The sequence below is a fragment of the Sminthopsis crassicaudata genome, chromosome 1 (genome assembly GCF_048593235.1).
Source record: "Sminthopsis crassicaudata isolate SCR6 chromosome 1, ASM4859323v1, whole genome shotgun sequence".
In the NCBI taxonomy this organism is placed as follows: domain Eukaryota; kingdom Metazoa; phylum Chordata; class Mammalia; order Dasyuromorphia; family Dasyuridae; genus Sminthopsis; species Sminthopsis crassicaudata.
This window is the reverse complement of record NC_133617.1, coordinates 275,232,531-275,255,737: the sequence shown is the minus strand read 5'-3', so window position 1 is coordinate 275,255,737 and position 23,207 is coordinate 275,232,531. Positions and strand designations below refer to the sequence as shown.

At 35.3% G+C, this 23,207-nt stretch overlaps 1 protein-coding gene and 1 long non-coding RNA gene across 4 annotated transcripts in view; one reads left to right on the top strand and one right to left on the bottom strand.

Annotated features, from left to right (window-relative positions):
• LOC141549359 (uncharacterized) overlaps nt 1–23,207 on the bottom strand; it is a 103,197-nt gene that overhangs the window by 41,427 nt on the left and 38,563 nt on the right. For 2 of the 3 annotated variants that reach the window (XR_012484338.1, XR_012484337.1), the window contains 2 exons: nt 10,859–11,118; nt 9,995–10,120 (listed from right to left, as the gene is read on the bottom strand). This is a non-coding gene — a long non-coding RNA (uncharacterized LOC141549359). The remainder of the gene's footprint in view (nt 1–9,994; nt 10,121–10,858; nt 11,119–23,207) is intronic. The other variant, XR_012484339.1, reaches the window with a different exon arrangement.
• Nucleotides 1–23,207, top strand: part of CPA6 (carboxypeptidase A6) — a 364,131-nt gene that overhangs the window by 316,570 nt on the left and 24,354 nt on the right. The gene's annotated exons all lie outside the window — the stretch shown is intronic.

Here is a 23,207-nt window from a genome sequence, read left to right as displayed (position 1 = left end):
CTTTTGCAATTTAGTCATCTATTTCCTCTCATTTTCATGCTTTCAGTTTTTACATTAATTTTTTTTTGTTTCATGCCTCTCTGTTTTTTATTCCCAACACCAGAATGTGAACACCTGCTTCTTCATTCTTCATGTTGCGTTCCTTTCCTAATTGAGCAATCATTATTCTACTTTTTATGCATTAAAAAATCCCAATGCATGTGAAGTAGATTTTCATGCTCATCAAGCACTAATGTGTTTAAAAGGTTCTACTATTCAATCATTTCAGTTATGTCTGACTCTCTGTGACCCCATTTGGGGTTTTCTTGGCAAAGATACTGGTGTAGTTTGCCATTTCCTTCTCCAGCTCGTTTTACCAATAGGGAAACTGAGGCAAACAGGGTTAAATGATTTGCCCAGAGTCAAAGAGATCTGATTGGAACTTAGGTTCTCCTGACTCCAAGCACTTTATCCACTCTGATAACTAGATGCCCAAAAGTCTCAACTATATATTCTTACCACAGAACTGGGCCTGTTATTCTTATAATTTAAAGGTTTTAAACTTCTACAGATACCTAAAGACAGGGAGCAAAACAATTACTTTTGAAAAGTACTTGCCCAAGAATGAATGTCTAATTGTCTAAGTTTCTTGGTTTTCTTAGAAAAGGAACTAAAGTGCCACCTACGATGTTCTCCTCTCTGTGTGGCTCAGCTCATCAGTGTTTTTGCCTTTGTTCTTTCTGTTCCATTCCACTGTTCTGGCTTTGTTTGAAAGAGAAGTTCCCAGACTATGTTAATTTTGGCTGTTATAGCTTAAGACACCCATATAACTCCTAGTTACTTAAATTAGACAAATAATGAGGACCAAATAGATGAGGGTATTATTACAAGAAGTAAATAACTAAAACTCATATTTAACAAAGGGTTTGTATTGAGACTATTCTAACTGTCCTAGTTAGTATTGTACTCTACTGCCTCAAAAGATCAGATGTACACCTTCAAAATATTGTATTTTCCCTATAGTAGTGGAATAGAAATATCTTGAGGGAAAGAACTGATTTCAATTTGCCTTTATATCCCAACCCCTAACACAGAGTCATTTACTTAGCAACCCTTAACAATGGGTCAATGTGTATTGCATTGAACTTTTAAAGAAAAAAGAAAACAATGGAGAGTATTGAACATTTTTACTAAATCACAATGATGTATAGGACCCATGCCTGTCAACTGAAACTCACAAAGTGAGAACAATTTGGATGGGAGAGAATGTAAATTGAGAAGAATCTGAAGAAATGGAACATAAGCATTATGGAGGGTCACTATTAATTTATGTTAGTATAGAGATCAATGATATTGAGCAAACTGTAATATTTTATATTTCAAGACTACAATATGACTTTAAAAAGCAATATTTTTCATGCTAAAAGTGATTTTTTTTTAAAGGAGCAAATACAATTATTAGTGACCTCTAGATTTTCAACAGGTTTTTTTCTACAATTATATGTGAAAGTCATCAAACTTTGGGGTGGAAAATCATAGAATTTGGCAAGCATATTCAATCAAGCTCTCTTAAGTATGTGTTAAAAGTTAAGTGTTTATGATAACTCGGATGTATTCCAAAGGATCTCTGATCTCAGATGTTCACTCTAGCAATGTAGCTTTCAACACATCCATACCCGCCCATCTTTTGTAACTCTTGTCTATGTCCTCCTATAAATACACTACATAAAGTCAGCCCAACAAGTATGTGTAGTAAGAGTGGTATAACCAGTTGGTACTCACACTTCTATGTGCATTTTTATAGACATCAGGAAGCATACAAAGGAGAAATCCCATGATATCATGATTATGTCAAAGGTTTTACAATAGCGAATGGACCTTCAAGTTTATCCAAAAAAGGCACATGAAGACAAGTCACAGAAAATCTTAACCCCAAGTTTGGGTATTTGTGGGGAAGAAATCAGTGTCTGGAAGAAACTGGTTAAATGTGTTATTTGTAGGAAACATTTTATTCCATGATATTCTTTCTTTCTGTCTGTCGGTCTCTTTCTTCCTTTCCTTTTTCTGAGACAGTCAGAATTAGATGACTTACCCAGGGTCAAATAGCTAAAATGTCTGAGGTCAGATTTGAATTCAGGTCCACCTAACTCCAGGCCCATACTATATCCATTGCACTACCTAACTGCCCTTAGAGATCATGCTTTGAATACTCATGAGAAATATTTGAAGGTCTTCCATCTCTTCTCTTCACTTTACAAGTGAACTGTCCACTCTATCTGAAGTGGTCTATCTTGCTTTCCACTCAAAATTTCTTATAACAATTTCCATACTGTTGTTTTTTATTGTTGTTTCAGTCATTTCAGTCATGTCCAACTCTTTGTGATCCTATTTTGGGGTTTTATTGGCAAAGATATTAAAGTGGTTTGCTGTTTCCTTCTCCAACTTATTTTACAGATGGGGAAACTGTGACAAATAGGTTCAAGTAACTTGTCTAAGCAATTAAGTGTCTAAGGCCATATTTGAACTTATTGAAGATGTCTTCCTGATTCCAAGCCCAGTGGTCTATTCATTATATCACCTAGCTGCCCCTTGACTCTGTACATCCTATGTAATTACTTAATTGTAATCTGTTACAACTTACTTGTACATGTTTGATTACCTTTTGAGCGATAATGGGTGCTAGGAATACAAGGAAAATTTTTAAAATTTACAAAAAATCAAACCTGGAAGGGACCTTAGATTTCACTTAGTCTAGCTCCTAAGTTTCTAAGTTCTTTCCCCATAATATAAATGGGTCCTTAATATGGTACTGAAAAAAACTTGGTTCAGGGCTCACATCCCAAACCAATTAACAGCTCTGTCCTTGAACAAGGTTTTTTCTCTATGAGCAATACATCTAGTGACTTGAAACACCATAAAAATAGGAGTTAATAATACTGGCAACCACTTAGAAACAGAAATTGATGTGCCTCCATCCTACTTTCTAAAAAATGAAGATGATAATATTGTCATATAATAATAACTAATATTTTCTTCAAAGTTGGCAAAATTTACATGCATTACCTCACTGGAGCCCCTGAATGACCCTGGGATATACAGATACTTCATATATTCTCACATCCATTTTATAGAAAACGACTCAAACTCAGAGAGATTAAATGATTTTGCCATGGTCTTATAGATAGTGTCAGAGGGAGGAGTACACCATCATTATCATTTATCGTGCTTATTTGTCAGACTTCTGATCTATTTCCTAAAACCCTCAGCTATTTCCTTTCTATGCCTGTGGTCTATAATATATTCCAAGGACAAAATTGTTTCTATTCCTTCCTCCAAAGATCTCACAAGTCATCTCCACTATAGCTTCTTATCTCAGTTCTCAGGTTCCCTGATCCTGCTTACTATACCTCCCCTTACAAAATGGAAACTCCTGGAGAAGAGGGATTTTTCTTTACCACTCTCACTACACATACTTGTTGGGCAATGCATAGCATAACTTATCATAATAATCATTTAACAAATTTAATTGAATTTAACTGAATTTAAACCTATAAATTGCACCTGATTAGAAATTCCATAATACATTGCAGAAACCAACATCTTAAAGTAACATGAATGATGATAATATGCAATGTTTTAGTAAATGTAAATGATAAACTGAAAAAGACTATGCAGTACTATACAGTCTTTAATTATAGCATCACACAGTATAGATGGTAGAAGGAGAGGGGTGTCATGTGAATTTTCAGAAGGAGCATCCAAGCCAATTAAATCGTGCATCCATCAGGGTGACACATTTGAGCTTAATTCAGGGTATGCACAGAATGTCAGTAAAATTGTTCTTTTGGCCTCTTGCTTGATATTTAATTATAGATAGGTTTTGTTGAATTCAGTTTTCCATCCACCAAAACACATTTGAACACTAATTTATTTTGGAATGAAATTATTTGTAAGTAAAATCCAGATGCCTTTTAGCTAAATTGGGGGTATTTCATGTCTGTCTCTTAAAATATAGAATTCACATTTTGATTTATTCTATTATCTTTTTACATTTTGAAGGTCTTCTCTGTGTATTTTAGTTTGTTTTGGTTTAGGAGAGGAGAAAGAAACTTGTGATTTTATTACTATGTAGAACTCACCACTATAGAAATTCTGACCAATCATGTAGAATGCCAGTATCTCTATAGAGCTTAAAAGAGATTTCTGAGATACTAAAAGGTTGACTGATTAACTTGTTATCACAGGCAGAACATGAAACCTGATATTCCTTATTGATGATTGACCCTCCATTCAGCACATCAAGCTCCCTCTGTATTTTTTAATGATGTATTTGATTTAAAATATTTTTTATAAAATATGATTAAAGAAAAAATATTTATTTGAAATATTAAATTCATTAGCGGTTTCTTAGTTATCCAGAGAAATATGCAATGCCGGAGCAGTAGACTTGCAAGACAATGAAGACTTTCTCCCCTTTCATCACCGTTTGCTGTTGTTGTTTTATTGTCATTGAGGTTCACTTGAGCCAACTATCTCTGCCTACAGCCTGATATCAGTCTCTCCTTGCCTTTCTAGCATTTATATTCTTGAAATGGTTTGAAAATTCACTTATTTATGAACCTGTTCAACTCTACAAAATCCTTTACTTTCTAGAACCTTGTCTCCTATTTCCTGATCATGCCTCTGGCCCTTTGATACAAAACAAAGACATAAATCATCCCTTTTTTCTTTGGCCAAAAATTTTTTGCTTCTTCTCCTAAGCAGTTGCTACTGTTTGATTTGATACTTTATGGCTCCAGAGTAATTTTGGTTCTTTGTCTTTTAAAAAGAGAAAATGAATAGCTCTCTTTACTCCTAAATTTCTATAAATGGATTATGTGAACAGAAGACTGGTCCACATTAACTTTGTTTGAGGCTTGATTGAATATGTCTTCCTATATAAAATATAAACATCTTCATTAATCCTAATTTGAAACGTTGTTCTGATTTTGATAAAGTTTTCCTAGTGAGGTATGAAGAAGAACCCTTGCCCTGATTGGTCCATATCAGGAATGATTGCTTTAATACTTCTTAGTTCCTTTACTTGAGTCAAAACTCTTAACCCTTATCAGAAAAAAACAAAACAAAACAAAACCAGACAGAGCTGAGAGGACCAGAGCTAAAATGTTTAAGGAGAACCTGATCAGATTCCCTGGAGATAAGCTTTATCTGCCCTAAAACTCCTCCCTATTCATGATCATTCCAAGAATCTCTATGACCCAAGAAAGAAAAAACTTTGGGGACCTCAGAGAGGTGGAAGTTTGTGATACAAAGACTACAACACTATTGGAGTAACAAAGAAGAAATCACACAAGCAAAGGAATTCTGAAACCAAGCATCCTAGAAAAAAGTCTCTAGATAATGCTGACTTCCTGAAAACATCTCTCAGAGACAGAGTTGAGATTTCAGAATCAAAAGGAGCTAGAGTCAAGAAATAACAAGTAATAAAACCATCATATGAAAATGCAACATCATTATTTTCATTATTACTATTTGCTATATTTTTTTAAGTTTTACTAATAGGTTTTGTTTTTGCATTACAAACAGTTAGAGATTGTCCTTATTCCTGGCTTTTAACAAAACAAAATTAAGTAAAATTAATAATCATCTGAAAGGCCATGTACCATTCTACATCTGTAGCACTTTCCCACATTTTCCACTTAATCAACAGCATTCTATTTACTTTTCTTCCTGCTCCTTTTGAAAAAAGAATTTTAAGAAGGAAAAAGAAATTTCTTGTAAAAAAATAAGCATAGATATATTGTTTAAACACGTTCTAAGAAAAAGGGATTAGGCTGACAACTTCCCAATGATGCTAAATGCTTTTCTTTATTAGAGTATGTCAAAGTAGGATTTTCAGTAACATTGTATAATCTACTATACCAGAAGGTGGGGCTCACCAAATATTGAGGAGTGTACTTTTGACACCAAATATTTTCCCTTGTAGGAGAACCTAATCCTACCTAGACTTATAGTATTACACATCTAGATGTCTGAAAGACAATTTTGAATTTAATTTAACTTTTTCTTGATAACTCCAGGTTCACATTATGAATTTCAGTAATTATACTATGCTGTAATATAATATGCCATACTACTTGCAGAGTTAGTAAAGTCCATAGGATCTATTTATCACTCCAATAAGTGGCTCCAGATTGTTGTGCTTTTACAATTACTGTCTGTTTTTCGTTGCTTTTCTTTCTCCTCCATTACTACTACTGCTTAATCTGCCTCCTTTAATAGTCCTTTCTTTGTTCCTAATCTGTTCCTTCTAATTGACTGTGATCCAGAAAAAAATAAAGTGTGTTGTCTAAATCAATAATTTAATAAATATTTGTCAAGTATCTACTTTGTGCTGGACAGTGAGTCAGGTGTTAGGGATACAATATAAATAAGAAACCTCCTTCCTTCAAGAAGCTTACATTCTAGCTAGGCTTCTGAGTGAAGCCTGAGATGTTCCCCATACTCTCAAACTAAAATCCTTTTATAATACCTTGTAAGCGATGCTCTTATCTACCTTCTCTTTGTCTTTACACTGATTGGTCCCCATTTCTGGGAAGCTTTTTGTCCTCACCTCTGACTTTAAGAATCCCCAGTTTCCTTCAAAGATCAGTTCAAGAACTAACTACCTTCTCACTGAAATTATTGGTCATTAATTTTGTTTATATATATTTCTTTACATATTTTTTCTCCACATGGAACATAAGTTCCATAAACACAAGAATTATTTCATTTTTTTGTCTTCAAATCTTCAATATTTAGCATAATGCCTGGTACTAAGAGAATCCTTAATAGCTGCTTATTTATCAATAATATGCCAAAATTAGTTATGGAAGAAATTCTATGGGTAATGTAGAGGCAACAAGGTGGTACAGTAAATAGAGGGGCTGATCCTGGAAGACTCATCTTTCAAATCTGACCTCAAATACTTACTAGTTATGTAATCAGGGCAAGTCACTTAATTCTATTTGATTTTATTTCCTCAGCTATAAAATGATCTGGAGAAGAAAATGGCCATGAATCCATTTGTATCCTATTTTTATAGAGTGAAGTAAGCATCCCACCCATCCCAAGGAGATACCATACTCTGTGAGGAGCTAAGCATCAGAAGTATCCATCCACCAAGGAGACTGACAACCTAATCCTCACTGAACTTTGTGAGGACTCTCCAGAGAGAAAAAAAAAAAAAATCAAGATCTTATTAGAGTTAAGAGCCTCATCCTGATCAACTTAGACAAACTGAGAAAGTAAGATAAAAGGAATAAATTCACCAAAATAACATGGTTGGTGCACCAGCCATTTGTATACTATTTTTATAGACTGCTGTAAACATCTTTCTTATAAGAGAAAAAATATTTTGATTAGATCACACAATTGTGAGAAGGCTGAATTAACGCTGCCTCCACTCCTCACTAAGTATTTTTATTGCCTCACAATTCAAATGAGGAGATGGGATTTTTTAGGGTGCATACACCCCATCATCTTAGGTAACTGCATAATGGTATTCAAGATTAAAAACAACATTTTATAAATGGATTTCCCCAAACTGACTCAGCACATTATCTGACTTTTCCAGAGTCAGTTGTGAGTTTCCAGGTGTGGATTGTCCCATAAACTTCCTACCCATATGACTTAGTAACATTTTACTTTGTCCAACTCTTCACCACGAACACTGCATATTTGCAGAAAAATACTCCCCAGATCTGAGGGGAAATAATTTGTAACTGCTGTTCTTGCAATTCTCTTTGAGTACATTATTTTCTAAAAAGTGATTGAGTCTGTTAGTTGATTATTAGAAAGCAAAGTAGTGAGGTCTTATATGCTTTCCTTTTGGGAGAATAGCTACCTAGGTTACCTTAGAACCTGAAAGCAGAAATGATCCTGTTGGGGATCCAACTTGACAATATTGGAGAAATAAGCCCCAAAGTGACAGATAGATGATAGACAGACAGACAGACGAATATAGAAATATATATGTATATATGGCTACACATGTTGTATTTATGTACATATATATATATTACATGTCTATAATGTGCATTGTATATATGCACACACATGTATTATACATTTATACATATACTACTCATGTATGTATATACCTACACAATACATATAAACATACAAATGGATGTACAAATAGTGTTTATGTATGTATATATGTTTATGCAAACATATACATGTGTAGAAACATATATAAACATAGTATTTGCCTAAATACATATGTTTATCCCTGTCTCCCTTACCGAACAGATAAAAATAGTATAAGCTACTTGTACATGGGTTACAAGGAGGGTGTCCATATGTGCATATGTGTGTTTTGTATCTCCTATGCTTAATCTCAGTAACTGACATAATTATGAAATGAATAATAACTTTTTCCAATTCCTTTGGCATTATAATTATTCTTCTGTGAACCTGCCTCATTCCAACACAGGGAACCCCAAGGCTAACCTTAGAATCCTCTAAGCTGCTAATGTTCTTTGAAAAAGATAAAAAGATAATGGTTTCTTCTCCATTCCATCTGTTTTACCTATTGCCAATTCAAAGGGAGAATTGTCTTCCATATCTCAAGAGAGAGCCTTGTACTCATAATCATTTCTTTTTTCCGATCCTGAATTACATATATGAAGAAAAAAGAATTTTTCTATTGCCATTCTATTTTGCTTTCCACATCCATGGCATATCAAATTTTTTTTAAAGAAAAAGAGCAAATCACATTGATAAAATAGCTTAGGGAACTAAAAAACTTGGCCTGGGGGAAAATTTCTGGACTATTGATGCCAGCTTTTAAGATGCTTTATATAATTTCTGGTTATAGAGATCAAAGCAATGGGAGTAGTTCTACAAATTGTGTTTCTACAAAGATGGAAATGTTGTTCCTGTCAACCATTGATACAGATCATCATTCTCAACATGCTCAGAACCCTCTCTAGCTTTTAATGCTGCCTCAAGCATCTCTGTGGTTTTCTTTACCTGAGCTGACAGTTTTTTCTATCACTGGACTAGATGCTCTTCAACAACATTGGATTCCTGATTTCTCTAAACACCAACAATGTGTTTTTCTAATTGTTTTCATCCAGCTGCATTCATTTGCATTTTTGAAGCTGAATTGTGTTTTTATTAATTTCATACATCTCTAGCTTCTGTATGTCTTTTTTGAAATTTTCTCCAGTGCATCCTGTTGTCTATGACATAAGAACCATTACAAAATTAAGTTGCCTTTTCTGGACCACTAACTTTATAAAATGATTTCATTAGTTTTAGTCTTTTAATCTATTTTTCAGTCTAAGGCACTAAATTTATCCCGGACCTTTTCAATGAATTTTTCAGCTATCAAAAGACTCTATTAAATGTCCTATATTTACTTATCCATGACAAATGGCATACTATTTATCAATCAATTTGTAAACATTTTGGATGGAAAACCTCAATATTCTGAATAAGATCAAAATATATTTGAGCACCTAGCAGGTGATTGCACTGTGTTCTAGAAATAAATGAATCTTTGTCCTATTTATAAAATGCTGTACATTAATCTTAAGTATGTTTTCACTCCCATGAGGTACTGCTTTTTCCTTAATAAGATTAGCTACATACTTCTTTACAAAAAAAAAATCTCTATATTTTCACTAAGTAGTTGCTCTTAATTTTATCATATGGTAATTTCAAATTCTTAATGATCTTGAACTTAACATCATCCTGCACCAATAAAATGAATGAGAGAATCACAGGAACTCTAAATTGAAAGGGTCTTTCAGAAGTCACATGGTCCAACCTATACTGGACAGCAATCCAATCTACAACTTTCCCAACAAGTAAACATTGAGCTTCAGCTGAAAACTTTCCCAATGTGAAGAACCTACTTTTGGACAATTCTAATTATTAATATTTTTATATCAAGCAATGGCATGGCACAGCCACAAGTTATGAGCCACTATCCTCCCCAGTGGGATTATTAGGCTGATTTACTTACCTAATTTAGATTCATGCTGTCAGATTGAGTTCCCAAATGACAGTGACTGTGTGACTCTGGGCAAGTCACTTGACTCCATTTACCTCAGTTCCTTATTTGTAAAATGGGCTTAAGTTACTCCAGTAACTTTTCCAATGAAACAACAACAACAACAACAACAAAATAGAATCATGGAGAGTCAGACACAACTGAACTGACTGAATGAAATTAATACTGCCACTACAACTCACTTTCTGGATCCTACAGACTGACATTGGTGTGAGGAGAAAATATATCTACTACTCAAGTCTGTAGTTACTGTATCCTGATCCTGTGTGTCCTATTTAAGCAAATTTTCCAAGATGACACCATTAAATCTTAATTATTACAAATAATGCAATAATATAACACAATGCTCCAATAAATCTGGATCATTTTCCCACCAATGTATATGGCATCAATAGAAAAGTGAGACCAAACTTAAAGAAACCTAATAGAAAATGAGTAGAAAACCAATGTCTCAGCAGCTCATAATTGTAGACTTCAGACCATCATGCTCTTTTTAAAGAATAATATTTCTAACTAATCGGTAGTAGGATGAAGGCACTTCTCTGCTGGATGTGCTATTCAAACTGGTTACTGGTTGTGTTCTAGGGCAGTATGATGGTCTTTTAGAAAAAGCAGTTTCTTTAACCTGAGATCTTTAGACCCATTTAGATCCTTCTTCTTGGCTGGAGTCTGAAACATTTTTTCCTCTGAAGCAAGAGGTAATTGTAAAGGGCAAAATAGGTCTTTTTTGTTACGCATCAGAGTATTTTTTTCCTCTGGTCAGCTCCCAATAGCAATGTTTTTTTCTCTAGTAAGCTTTCAGGAAGCAATACTTACCTCCAGTCATTTAAGCTCCTAGCAACAAATGCAAAATCAGCTTGTCCTAGTCAACTCAGCAGGGGAGCAATGCACGATCTAAGCTCCTTTCTCAGCAATCAGTTTTCCCCTATTTTCTATGAGTTAGTAGTTGGCAGGTCTGGGCATCTTGTAAGCAGCAGAAACCACTCTCACTTTAGAGCCTTTCCCTCAGCTGCTCTTGGCTGAGATCATCTCCAAAATATAGGGCCAATGACCCACTTCATTGTCTCCTTCCCCTTCTAAGAAATGTACCAGAAAAGGGTTTATTAAACATTTTCCATTCACAGCCTCTTTTCACCCAAGAAATTTTATGTATATAAAAGTAGGTATACAAATCAAACATTTACCAATAATAAATCATAATTTAATAACCCTCACATTTAGTTACATGACCCCATATAGGGTTGTGACTTTAAGTTTAAGAAGCTTTGTACTAGAACACTACTACACTTACACCAAACTCTTTTCTTCCAGACCGTAGAATCTCTCTAATTCTGGGGCAGTTCCTTCCATTTTATATTAATTCTTTTTATTTGACCAAACCTCCAAAAGTATTCTTATCTAACAAAGGTAATTACTCTAAGAGTAATTTTGTGGGCAAAAGGGAAGGAACTAGTGAAGTGATTTAAGATTTAAAAAGAATAGGAAGATAATTGTGCAGGCAATGTGTAAAAGAAAGTAGAAGGGGTTGAGATCAGAGATACAAGTAAAGAAGCTGATTTTGGGACTGAGGAGGGCCACATCTTTAGAGACTGGTAAAAGGAGGAGAGAATTGGGACTATGAACTAGAGGATTTAACAGAACAAGACTAAAAAATCACTAACTTCTTCATCCAGTGGTGTGATCTCCAAGTTCCTCATATTTTGGATTGTCTTCTCTGAATGCAAATTGACAATGCCATTTCTAAAATGTGGTACCCAAAATAAAATAATCCAATAAAGATTCTACCATTTCCAGGATAAGTTACTTTGTGCTGTCTTGCCCTTCTTAATACAAGCTTTCATAGCTACCCAACTTCATTCTTTTGGCCTTTTCCATCATGCTCCAAAACCAGGTACCATCTCTTCCAATTGATTCCCACTTTTCGGCTTCCTTTTGTGTGTTGTCTTACCCTGTCCTTGAGGGCAGGACCTTTTTTTCATATTTGTATCTCCAGAAATTATCATAGTACCTAGTGCTATGTTATATAGTCTGCATTTTTCTTTGAATTTTTCCTGACTACAAACATGATTGTCTTCCTCAAAAACCTCTCCCTTGATGATTATAATGCTATCTACTATCTATCTTTTGAATCTCCTTTGAGAAAGCTATGATAAAATCTACAATGAGTGCCTCTACTTCCTTACCCTTACTCTCTCTACACCCTAGCTTCTGACCTCATCATTAAACTAAAACTACTCTTTCCAAACTTACCAATCATTTCTTAATTTCCAAAGTCAGTGGTCTTTTCTAGATTCTCATCCTTCTTGATCTCTTTACAGCCTTTGATAATATTTTCTCTTTTACTCTCTTCTCCCCAGCTTTTCAGGACATAATTTTCCCCTAGTTCTATTTTCTGATTGCTCCTCAGAATCTTCATCTGAATCTTCTTCTAGATCATACCCATAGGGCTTGGTCTCAGACCCTCTTCTCTTTTCCTTCTATACCATTTCATCTGATTTTATTAATCCCAAAAGGTCAGTTATCATTTCTATGTAGATAACTCTCCAATCTATTTATATATCCCAGATCATTCTGCTGACCTGCTTTCTCACATTTTTAACTGCCTACCAGACATCTCCCAATGTATGTTCAGTAAATATCTTAAATTCAACATGTCTAAAACTGAAGTCATTATCTCTCCCTCTAAATCCTCTCCACTTCCAAACTACACTATTACTATCGAGGATATCATTATCTTCCCAGTAGGATCCTAGGCTTACAACCTGGATGTCATCCCAATCCCTCACTATCGTTGATCCTTCATAATCAATCTGTTGCTAAACCCTATTTATTTCACCTTTGCAGCATTTCTCAGATTCAATGTCTTCACTCCTCTGATATTGATCCTACTCTGGTGTAGACCTTCATCTCCTTAAGTACTAGACTATTAATTGACAATTGGATTATAGTAATAGCCTGCTGGTTGATCTTCCTGACACAAGTCTCTCTCTATTCATTTTATTCTTCATTTCAGCTGCCAGTAATTTTCCTAAATTATAGGTTCAACCATGTCAATGAATTCTATTCAACAAACCCCAATAGCTCCCTATGACTTCCAGAATTAAACATAAATGCTTTGGAGTTCAAAAGCCTTTATAGACATTGCACACACACACACACACACACACACAGTCTCCTTAAATCCTAAACTCTACCGCATACTCTTTGATTTGGTAACAATGTCCTTCTTGCTGTTCTCTTAAAAAAAAAAAAAAAAATTTTTTTAAAAATGTCAGGCCGTCTCTCAATTCAGCATTTTCTCTGACTTTCCCCCATAATTGGAATATTCTCCCTTCTGATCTCAACCTCCTGGCTTCCCCAGCTAAATGTTCCAACTAAAATCCCACCTTCTACAGGAAGACTTTTCCAATCCCTCTAAAATCTAATGCTTTTCTCTCTTTTAATTATTTCCTTTTTATCTTGTGTATAGCTTATTTATGCATGCATTTTTACATGTTATCTCTTCTTTCCCCATTAGATGGTGAGTTCCCTGAAAGTGGGGACTGTCTTTTTTTGTGAGGCAATTTGGGTTAAGTGACTTGCCCAAGGTCACACAGCTATTACATGTTAAATATTGGAGGCCACATTTGAACTCAGGTCCTCCTGACTTTAGGGTCGGTGCTCTATCCACTGCATCATCTAGCTACCTCTTAGTGGGGACCATCTTTTGACTTTTTTTGTATCCCCAGTGCTTGGCTCAGTGCCTCAGCACATAATAAGAGCTCAATAAATACTTACTAAGTGACTTACTGGCCCTTGTTCACTGTCCATTAGCTTGGCTATCTAAGGAATATGTAGTGACATAATTTTATGTATTTCAACTATATTCATATAGTCAATAAGTATTCTTCAGCTATTCATTCTTGCCCACTTAAAGTTTTAGATGAATCTCTTTGGATTAGTCATGGATCTCACTGAAGCAGTAGGATACAGTGAAAAAGGTGATAAATTTACAGCCAGAAGATGTGAGTTCAGTCCTTCCTCCATCATTTCACCCAGGCAAGTTACTTTCCTGAAATCCACCTCTTTTTCACCAGCTGTTTCAGAACATATGTCTCATACACATCCCAAACTCAACAGGTCAAAAAAAAAACCCCAACCCATCCTTCTTCCTGATTTACCAACAGACACATCCAGTATCCTTCAAGTCACCTAATTTCAAAGTCTCAGCATTGTGTTTGACTCCATGCTTTCTCTCACCCTACATAACTGATCAAATATGTTAATTCCAATTTTACAGTATCTTCTCACATATCTCCTTCTCTACTCACATGACCACCATTCTAGTTCAAGACCTCAATGCTGCTCATCAGGACAATGGCAGTAGCCTTCTAATTGGTCTCCCTGACTCCAGTCCAATCTATCTTTCTAATTCATTCTCCATACACTTGCCAAAATGATTTTTCTAGAGGACAAAGCTGATCATGTCCCTCTTGTCAATATATATGTATATACACATACAAACACACACACACACACACACATATATATACACATATAGATTGATAAATAGATACACACAGGAGTATGTGTGTGTGTGTATGTGTGTAAATCTGTACTATGAGTTTTAGTCATAAATCTTCCAGGAATAATTTTTTATTAATGTAACATTATTCTAAATGTATGCATCTCTAGCTTGGAGAGAGAAGTGCCCAAAAAGACATAGTAATGCCTCCATGTATTCAAACATCACTCCATTCCATGTTAATTTGAGGTAACATTTCCAGGCATTTTGAATAAAAATGAGGTCACAATGTTGAAATGCAGTTTGGAATTAATATTCTATTCCATCAAATGGAGCAAGGGTTACTCAATAACTACCCCTTTTCCTGGCAACTCCCCTCAAATGTTCTCAAAGAGAACTAATCCTTTCAGAATGGAAGAAGCTATTGTTATTAGGTGGGCTATAGGATGAGGAAAATAATAATAAGGTTTGTTGTTGTTCTGTCATTTTTAGTTATTCCTGTATCCCTTTTAGGGTTTTCTTGGCAAAGATACTGAATGGTTTGCAATTTCCTTTTCCAGATCATTTTGCTGATGAGAAAACTGAGAAGAAGAAGTTTAAGGGACTTGCCCATTTTTTCAGCTAGTTAGTGTCTGAAAGTGGGATTTTAATTCAGAAAGATTCTTCCCAACTTCAGGTCCAGCAGTGTATTCACTGTGCCACCTTGCTACCCCTATGTAAAAAAAAGTGGTTTTTTTGTTGTTTTTGTTTTAAGTTTTGTTACCATCATTAATTTTCCTGAAATCTTAGTGTTTTATTTGGGGGGGTTTTGTTCTTGTGCTTTTACACATTTTCAAAAGGAAAAAGTCTAGTAAAGAACTTTGATGTAGGAGTATGCTTATAAATGTTTAATAATCAGTTATCAAAAAAATATGATTCCCAGGCAGAACCAAGATGGCAGAGTAAAGGCAGGAACTTGCTCAACTTCTCCCCCAAACTGCTCCAAATTCCTTTAAATAATGACTCTGAGCAAATTTTAGAGCACCCCAAAAGACAGTGTATAATATTTCCCTGGTGAAGACAGCTTAGAAGCTCAGCAGAAAAAGGTTACATCAGGGTGGAAATCAAGTGTGAAATCTTGGGACAGGGTATACCAACACAGCCCCAGACTCAATCTCAGCCTTGGCCCAAACCAACTTCTGAATCAGCAGCAGTACTGGTGATTTCCAGACCTCTCAGTCCAGAGAAAACAAAGAAGGAAGGTCAGCAGAAAAGGTGTGTGGAGTCAGAGTGGCACCTCAAAATACAATCCCAGTGCAGATCAGCCCCAGCCCCAACTCCCTCCTAGATGCCAGTATCAGTGAGATAGGACCTCTGAATCAGCAGCAATGCTGGAGGTTTATGGACCCCTCAGCCCAGGGGCACCAGAGAGGACTCAGAAGGTCGGTGGAGAGAATCTGCAGCAATGGGGTGAGAGTCTGGTATGCAGTCCCAGCCCAGTCCCAGTCAGCGGAGCCCCAGTCCTGATCAGAACACCAGATCTGACAGCAACAGAGGGGAGGGGCACACTTAACAACTCCAGGGCAGAAAACAATGCCTGTGGTCAGATTCCTAGGATTTCTGAAAACAGCTGCACAAAACCCCAGAAGCTTGGGACCATGCACCCTCCACCCTAGAAACAGAGCCCTACTCTAACAAAGAGTTAAAAGCAGAGTGATGAGCTAGGAAAATGAGCAGAAAACAAAAAAAAAAAGGTTTCTGAGCATTGAAAGTTATTATGGTGACAAGGAGGATCAAAACACACACTCTGAAGATGATAACAAAGTCAAAGCTCCTACATCCAATGCCTCCAAGAAAAATAAGAATTGGGCTCAGACCATGAAAAAACTCAAAAGAGACGTTGAAGTGAGTGAAGAAAATACATCATTGAAAATTAGACTGGAACAAGTAGAAATGAATGACTCAAGGAGAAACCAAGAGGGAGTCAAGCAAAACCAGAGAAATGAAACAATTGAAAAGACTGTCAAGTACCTTACCAGAAAGACAACAGACCTGGAAAACAGATCCAGGAGAGACAATTTGAGAATAATCGGACTCCCTGAAAAATGGGAGGAAAAAAAGAGCTTGGACACCATTTTCGAGGAAATTATCAAAGAGAACTGCCCAGACGTTTTGGAAACAGAGGGTAAAATAGACATTGAGAAAATTCATCGATCACCTACTGAAAGGGACCCTAAAATCAAAACGCCAAGAAATATAGTGGCCAAGTTCAAGAACCATCAGACAAAGGAAAAGATATTGGAAGCTGCTAGAAAAAAACAATTCAGATATGGAGGATCCACAATAAGGATAACACAGGATCTAGCAGCATCCACATTAAAAGAACGCAGGGCCTGGAACATGATATTCCGAAAGGCTAAGGAACTTGGTATGCAGACAAGAATAACTTACCCAGCAAGAATGAGCATCGTTTTCCAGGGAAGAAGATGGACATTTAACGAAATAAATGAATTCCATCTATTTTTGATGAAAAAACCAGACCTACATAAGAGGTTTGATCTTCAAATACAGAACTCAAGAGACTTCTAAAAAAGGTAAAAAGAAATCTTGAGAACTATACTTCTGTCAAAAAAATATGTAAAGAACATATGTACAATTTGTCTTAGAAACTAGAGGTGGAAAGGAGATTATATCATAAAAAAGTATAAAGTGGTGGTACTACATCTCATGAAGAGGCAAAGGTAACCTATTATATCTGAGAGAAAGAAAGGAGGGAGATGAACATAGCGTGTATCAATAGACATATTCGATTTATGGTGAAACTTCTTCCACTTCATTGAAAAGTGAAAGGGAAGGAGTAAGCTAAGGGGAAGGGAATACAGTAATTTCGAGGAAAAGGGGTAAAATAAGGGGAGGATCTTTAAGGTGGGGGAGGGATCCTAAAAAGGGAGGGCTGTGAAAAGCAAGTGGAGTTTACCAGTTTAATACTGGATAGGAGGGTAAAAGGGAAGGAAAGGGGAAAAGCATAAGCAGGGGCTAATAGGATGGCAAGCAATATAGAATTAGTCCTTCTAACCATAAATGTGAATGGGGCAAACTGCCTCATAAAGAGGAAGCAGTTAGCAGACTGGATTAAAAGTCAGAATCCTACTATATGTTGTTTACAGGAAACACACCTGAAACTGGATGAGACATTCAAACTAAAAGTAAAAGGGTGGAGCAGAATCTATTATGCTTCAGGCAAAACCAAAAAAGCAGGAGTAGCCATCCTCATCTCAGATCAAACAAAAACAAAAATTGATCTAATTAAAAGAGATAAGGAAGGGCATTATATCCTGCTAAAGGGAAGCATCAATAGTGAAGCAGTATCAATATTAAACATGTATGCACCAAGTGGTGCAGCATCTAAATTCTTAAAAGAAAAATTAAGAGAGCTGCAAGAGGAAATAGATAGCAAAACTATAATAGCGGGAGATCTCAACCTTGCACTATCAGAATTAGATAAATCAAACCACAAAATAAATAAGAAAGAAGTCAAAGAGGTAAATAGAAGACTAGAAAAGTTTGATATGATAGATCTTTGGCGAAAGCTAAATGGAGACAGAAAGGAATATACTTTCTTCTCAGCAGTTCATGGAACCTATAGAAAAATTGATCATATACTAGGGCATAAAAACCTCAAAATCAAATGCAGTAAGGCAGAAATAGTAAATGCATCCTTTTCAGACCATAATGCAATCAAAATAACATTTAATAAAAAGCCAGGGGAAAATAGACCAAAAAATAATTGGAAACTAAATAATCTTATACTAAAGAATGATTGGGTAAAACAGCAAATCATAGACATAATTAATAACTTCACCCAAGAAAATGACAATAATGAGACATCATACCAAAATGTGTGGGATACAGCCAAAGCAGTAATTAGGGGAAGTTTTATATCTCTACAGGCCTACCTGCATAAAATAGAGAAAGAGAGGGCCAACGAATTGGGTTTACAACTAAAATTGCTAGAAAAGGAACAAATTAAAAACCCCCAGACAAACACAAAACTTGAAATTCAAAAAATAAAAGGTGAGATTAATAAAATTGAAAGTAAAAAAACTATTGAATTAATTAATAAAACTAAGAGTTGGTTTTATGAAAAAACCAACAAAATAGACAAACCCTTAGTAAACCTGATTAAAAAAAGGAAAGAGAAAAAGCAAATTGATAGTCTTGAAAATGAAAAGGGTGAACTCACCACTAATGAAGAGGAAATTAGAACAATAGTTAGGAGCTACTTTGCTCAACTTTATGCCGATAAATTCGATAACTTAAATGAAATGGAAGAATACCTTCAAAAATATAGCTTGCCCAGATTAACAGAGGAAGAAGCAAGTAGTCTAAATAGTCCCATCTCAGAAAAAGAAATAGACCAAGCTATTAACCAACTTCCTAAGAAAAAGTCCCCAGGACCAGATGGATTTACAGGTGAATTCTACCAAACATTTAAAGAACAACTAACTCCAATGCTATGTAAACTATTTGAAAAAATAGCGATTGAAGGAGTCCTACCAAATTCCTTCTATGACACAGACATGGTACTGATACCTAAACCAGGTAGATCGAAAACTGAGAAAGAAAACTATAGACCAATTTCCTTAATGAATATTGATGCTAAAATCTTAAATAAGATATTAGCAAATAGACTTCAGAAAATCATCCCCAGGATAATACACTATGACCAAGTGGGATTTATACCAGGAATGCAGGGCTGGTTTAATATTAGGAAAACTATTAGTATAATTGACCATATTAATAATCAAATTAATAAAAACCATATGATCATCTCAATAGATGCAGAAAAGGCATTTGATAAAATCCAACATCCATTCCTACTAAAAACGCTTGAGAGTATAGGAATAAATGGACTATTCCTTAAAATAATAAGGAGCATATATTTAAAACCTTCAGTAAACATCATATGTAATGGTGATAAACTAGAACCTTTCCCTGTAAGATCAGGAGTGAAACAAGGTTGCCCGCTATCACCATTACTATTCAATATAGTACTAGAAACTCTAGCCTTGGCAATAAGAGCCGAGAAAGAGATCCAAGGAATTAGAGTAGGAAATGAAGAAATCAAATTGTCACTTTTCGCAGATGACATGATGGTATACTTAGAGAACCCCAAAGACTCTGCTAAAAAGCTATTAGAAATAATTCAGAATTTTAGCAAAGTCGCAGGATACAAAATAAATCCACATAAATCCTCAGGATTTTTATACATTACCAACACAATCCAACAGCAAGAGATACAAAGAGAAATTCCATTCAAAATAACAGTCGATAGTATCAAATATTTGGGAATATATCTACCAAAGGAGAGTCAGGAATTATATGAGCAAAATTACAAAACACTTGCCACAAAAATAAAGTCAGATTTAAATAATTGGAAAGACATTCAATGTTCTTGGATAGGCCGAGCGAATATAATAAAGATGACAATACTCCCCAAACTAATCTATTTATTTAGTGCTATACCAATCAGACTCCCAAGAAACTATTTTAATGACCTAGAAAAAATAACAACAAAATTCATATGGAAGAATAAAAGGTCGAGAATTGCAAGGGAACTAATGAAAAAAAAGTCAGAGGAAGGTGGTCTAAGTGTACCTGATTTAAAGCTATATTATAAAGCAACAGTCACCAAAATCATTTGGTATTGGCTAAGAAATAGACTAGTTGATCAGTGGCATAGGTTAGGTTCACAGGACAAGATAGTGAATAAAAATAGCAATCTAATCTTTGACAAACCCAAAGATCCCAAATTTTGGGATAAGAATTCATTATTTGACAAAAACTGCTGGGAAAACTGGAAATTAGTATGGCAGAAACTAGGCATGGACCCACATTTAACACCACATACTAAGATTAGATCAAAATGGGTCCAAGATTTAGGCATAAAGAACAAAATCATAAATAAATTGGAGGAACATGGGATGGTTTACCTCTCAGACTTGTGGAGGAGGAAGGAGTTTGTGTCCAAGGGAGAACTAGAGACCATTATTGATCACAAAATAGAACATTTTGATTACACCAAATTAAAAAGTTTCTGCACAAACAAAACTAATGCAAACAAGATTAGAAGGGAAGTAACAAATTGGGAAAAAATTTTTACAGTTAAAGGTTCTGATAAAGGCCTCATCTCCAAAATATACAGAGAATTGACTTTAATTTATAAGAAATCAAGCCATTCTCCAATTGATAAATGGTCAAAGGATATGAACAGACAATTTTCAGATGATGAAATTAAAACTATTTCCACTCATATGAAAGAGTGTTCCAAATCACTATTGATCAGAGAAATGCAAATTAAGACAACTCTGAGGTATCATTACACACCTGTCAGATTGGCTAAGATGACAGAAACAAATAACGATGAATGTTGGAGGGGCTGTGGGAAAACTGGGACACTGATGCATTGTTGGTGGAGTTGTGAAAGAATCCAACCATTCTGGAGAGCAATCTGGAATTATGCCCAAAAAGTTATCAAAATGTGCATACCCTTTGACCCAGCCATACTACTACTGGGCTTATACCCCAAGGAACTACTAGAGAAGGGAAAGGGTCCTGTATGTGCCAAAATGTTTGTGGCAGCCCTTTTCATAGTGGCTAGAAGCTGGAAGATGAATGGATGTCCATCAATTGGAGAATGGTTGGGTAAACTATGGTATATGAATGTTATGGAATATTATTGTTCTATAAGAAATGACCAACAGGAGAAATACAGAGAGGCTTGGAGAGACTTACATCAACTGATGCTGAGTGAAACGAGCAGAACCAGAAGATCATTATACACTTCAACAATGATACTGTACGAGGATGTATGCTGATGGAAGTGGATTTCTTCAACATAGAGAAGAGCTAATCCAATTCCAATTGATTAATGATGGACAGAACCAGCTACATCCAGAAAAGGAACACTGGGAAATGAATGTAAACTGTTATTTCTACCTTCTGAATCCAATTCTTCCTGTGCAACAAAAAATTCGGTTCTACACACATATATTGTATCTAAATTATACTGTAATATATTTAACATATATAAGACTGCTTGCCATCTGGGGGAGGGGGTTGGGGGAGGAAGGGAAAAAATCTGAATAGAAGTAAGTGCAAGGGATAATGTTGTAAAAAATTACCCATGCATATGTACTGTCAAAAAATGTTATAATTATAAAATAAAATAAAAAATTAAAAAAAAAAAAAAAGAGACGTTGAAAATCAAGAGAGATAGAGGAAAAATTAGGGAAAGATTTGAATGAAGTATAAAAGGAAATTTTTTAAAAGCTAATGAGAATGCCTTAAAAAACAAAATTGGCCCTTTGGGAAAGGAGGTACAAAAGCTAATTAAGGGAAATAATCCCTTACAAATAGAATTGAGTAAATGGAAGCTAATGACTTTATGAGAAATCAAGATACAATAAAGCAAAACCCCCTCAAAAAATGAAAAAATATAAAAAAGTGAAATATTTCATTGAAAAAAAAAAAACTAACCTGGAAATTAGATGCAGGAGAGATAATTTTAAAATTATTGGTCTACCTAAAAATCATGATTAAAAAAAGAGCTTGGACATCATCTTTCAAGAAATTATCAAGGAAAATTGTCCTGATATTCTAGAACAAGACAGCAAAATAGAAATTGAAAGAATCCACTGATCACCTTCTGAAAAAAAAAAAAAAAATCCCAAAATGAAAACTCCCAGGAATATTATAGGCAAATTCCAGAACTTCCAAGTCAGGGAGAAAATGTTGCAAGCATCCAGAAAGAAACAATTCAAGTATAGTGGAGCTGAAGTCAGGATAGCACAAGGTTTAGCAGCTTCAACATTAAAGGACCAGAGGGCTTGAGATATAATATTCTGTAGAGCAGTGGAGCTAGGATTGCAATCAAAAATCATCTACTTAACAAAACAGTATAATCCTTCAGAGGAAAAGGTCACTCCAAAAATTACTCTTTGTTTCTCCAATCATAGATGCTGTACTGACTGCAAAAGCTAGCCTACATTCTTTGACTTCTGGATTCCTGTAGATAGATTTCCCAATTTTGAAATTTCCTTTACTTAGAATGAAAAGACAAAGGAGGCACTATTTTTCAGAAACCATATGATCTCAGAGGTTGGAGAAAGGCCCTAAGACCCTTCCCCAAACACATGGTCTCTCACTGGAGACCATGAGAGAGACTCACTGAGCTCGCTCAGATACAAAAAGCAAGGAGATAGTCAAAACTGATTCTTATCTTGTTTCAATTCAATGAAAAAGTTTCCTCTCAACCACATAGCCTAACAGAACCAGGTGCAGAATGTCCACACCATTCTTCATAATCTCTCTAAGACACTTCTCTTACACATTACTACAGTTTTCCTAGAAGCCATCTCCTCAGTGTCCTCATGGGGAAAGCTTGCATCAACCAGGCAATATGATGGAATCTGCCGCATTCCCAATGCGTTTATAAATCTTGTATGAATACATATAATTATATATGTATATCCTCTCTCCCCTGATTGAATATAATCCTCCTTAAGGAACCATTTCTTTTTTGTCTTTGTATCCCTGTGTCTAAAATAGCGTGTAGAACATAGTAAGCACTTAATAAATCCTTATAGACTGATTCATTGATTCACTGAAGTAAGTTAGCCT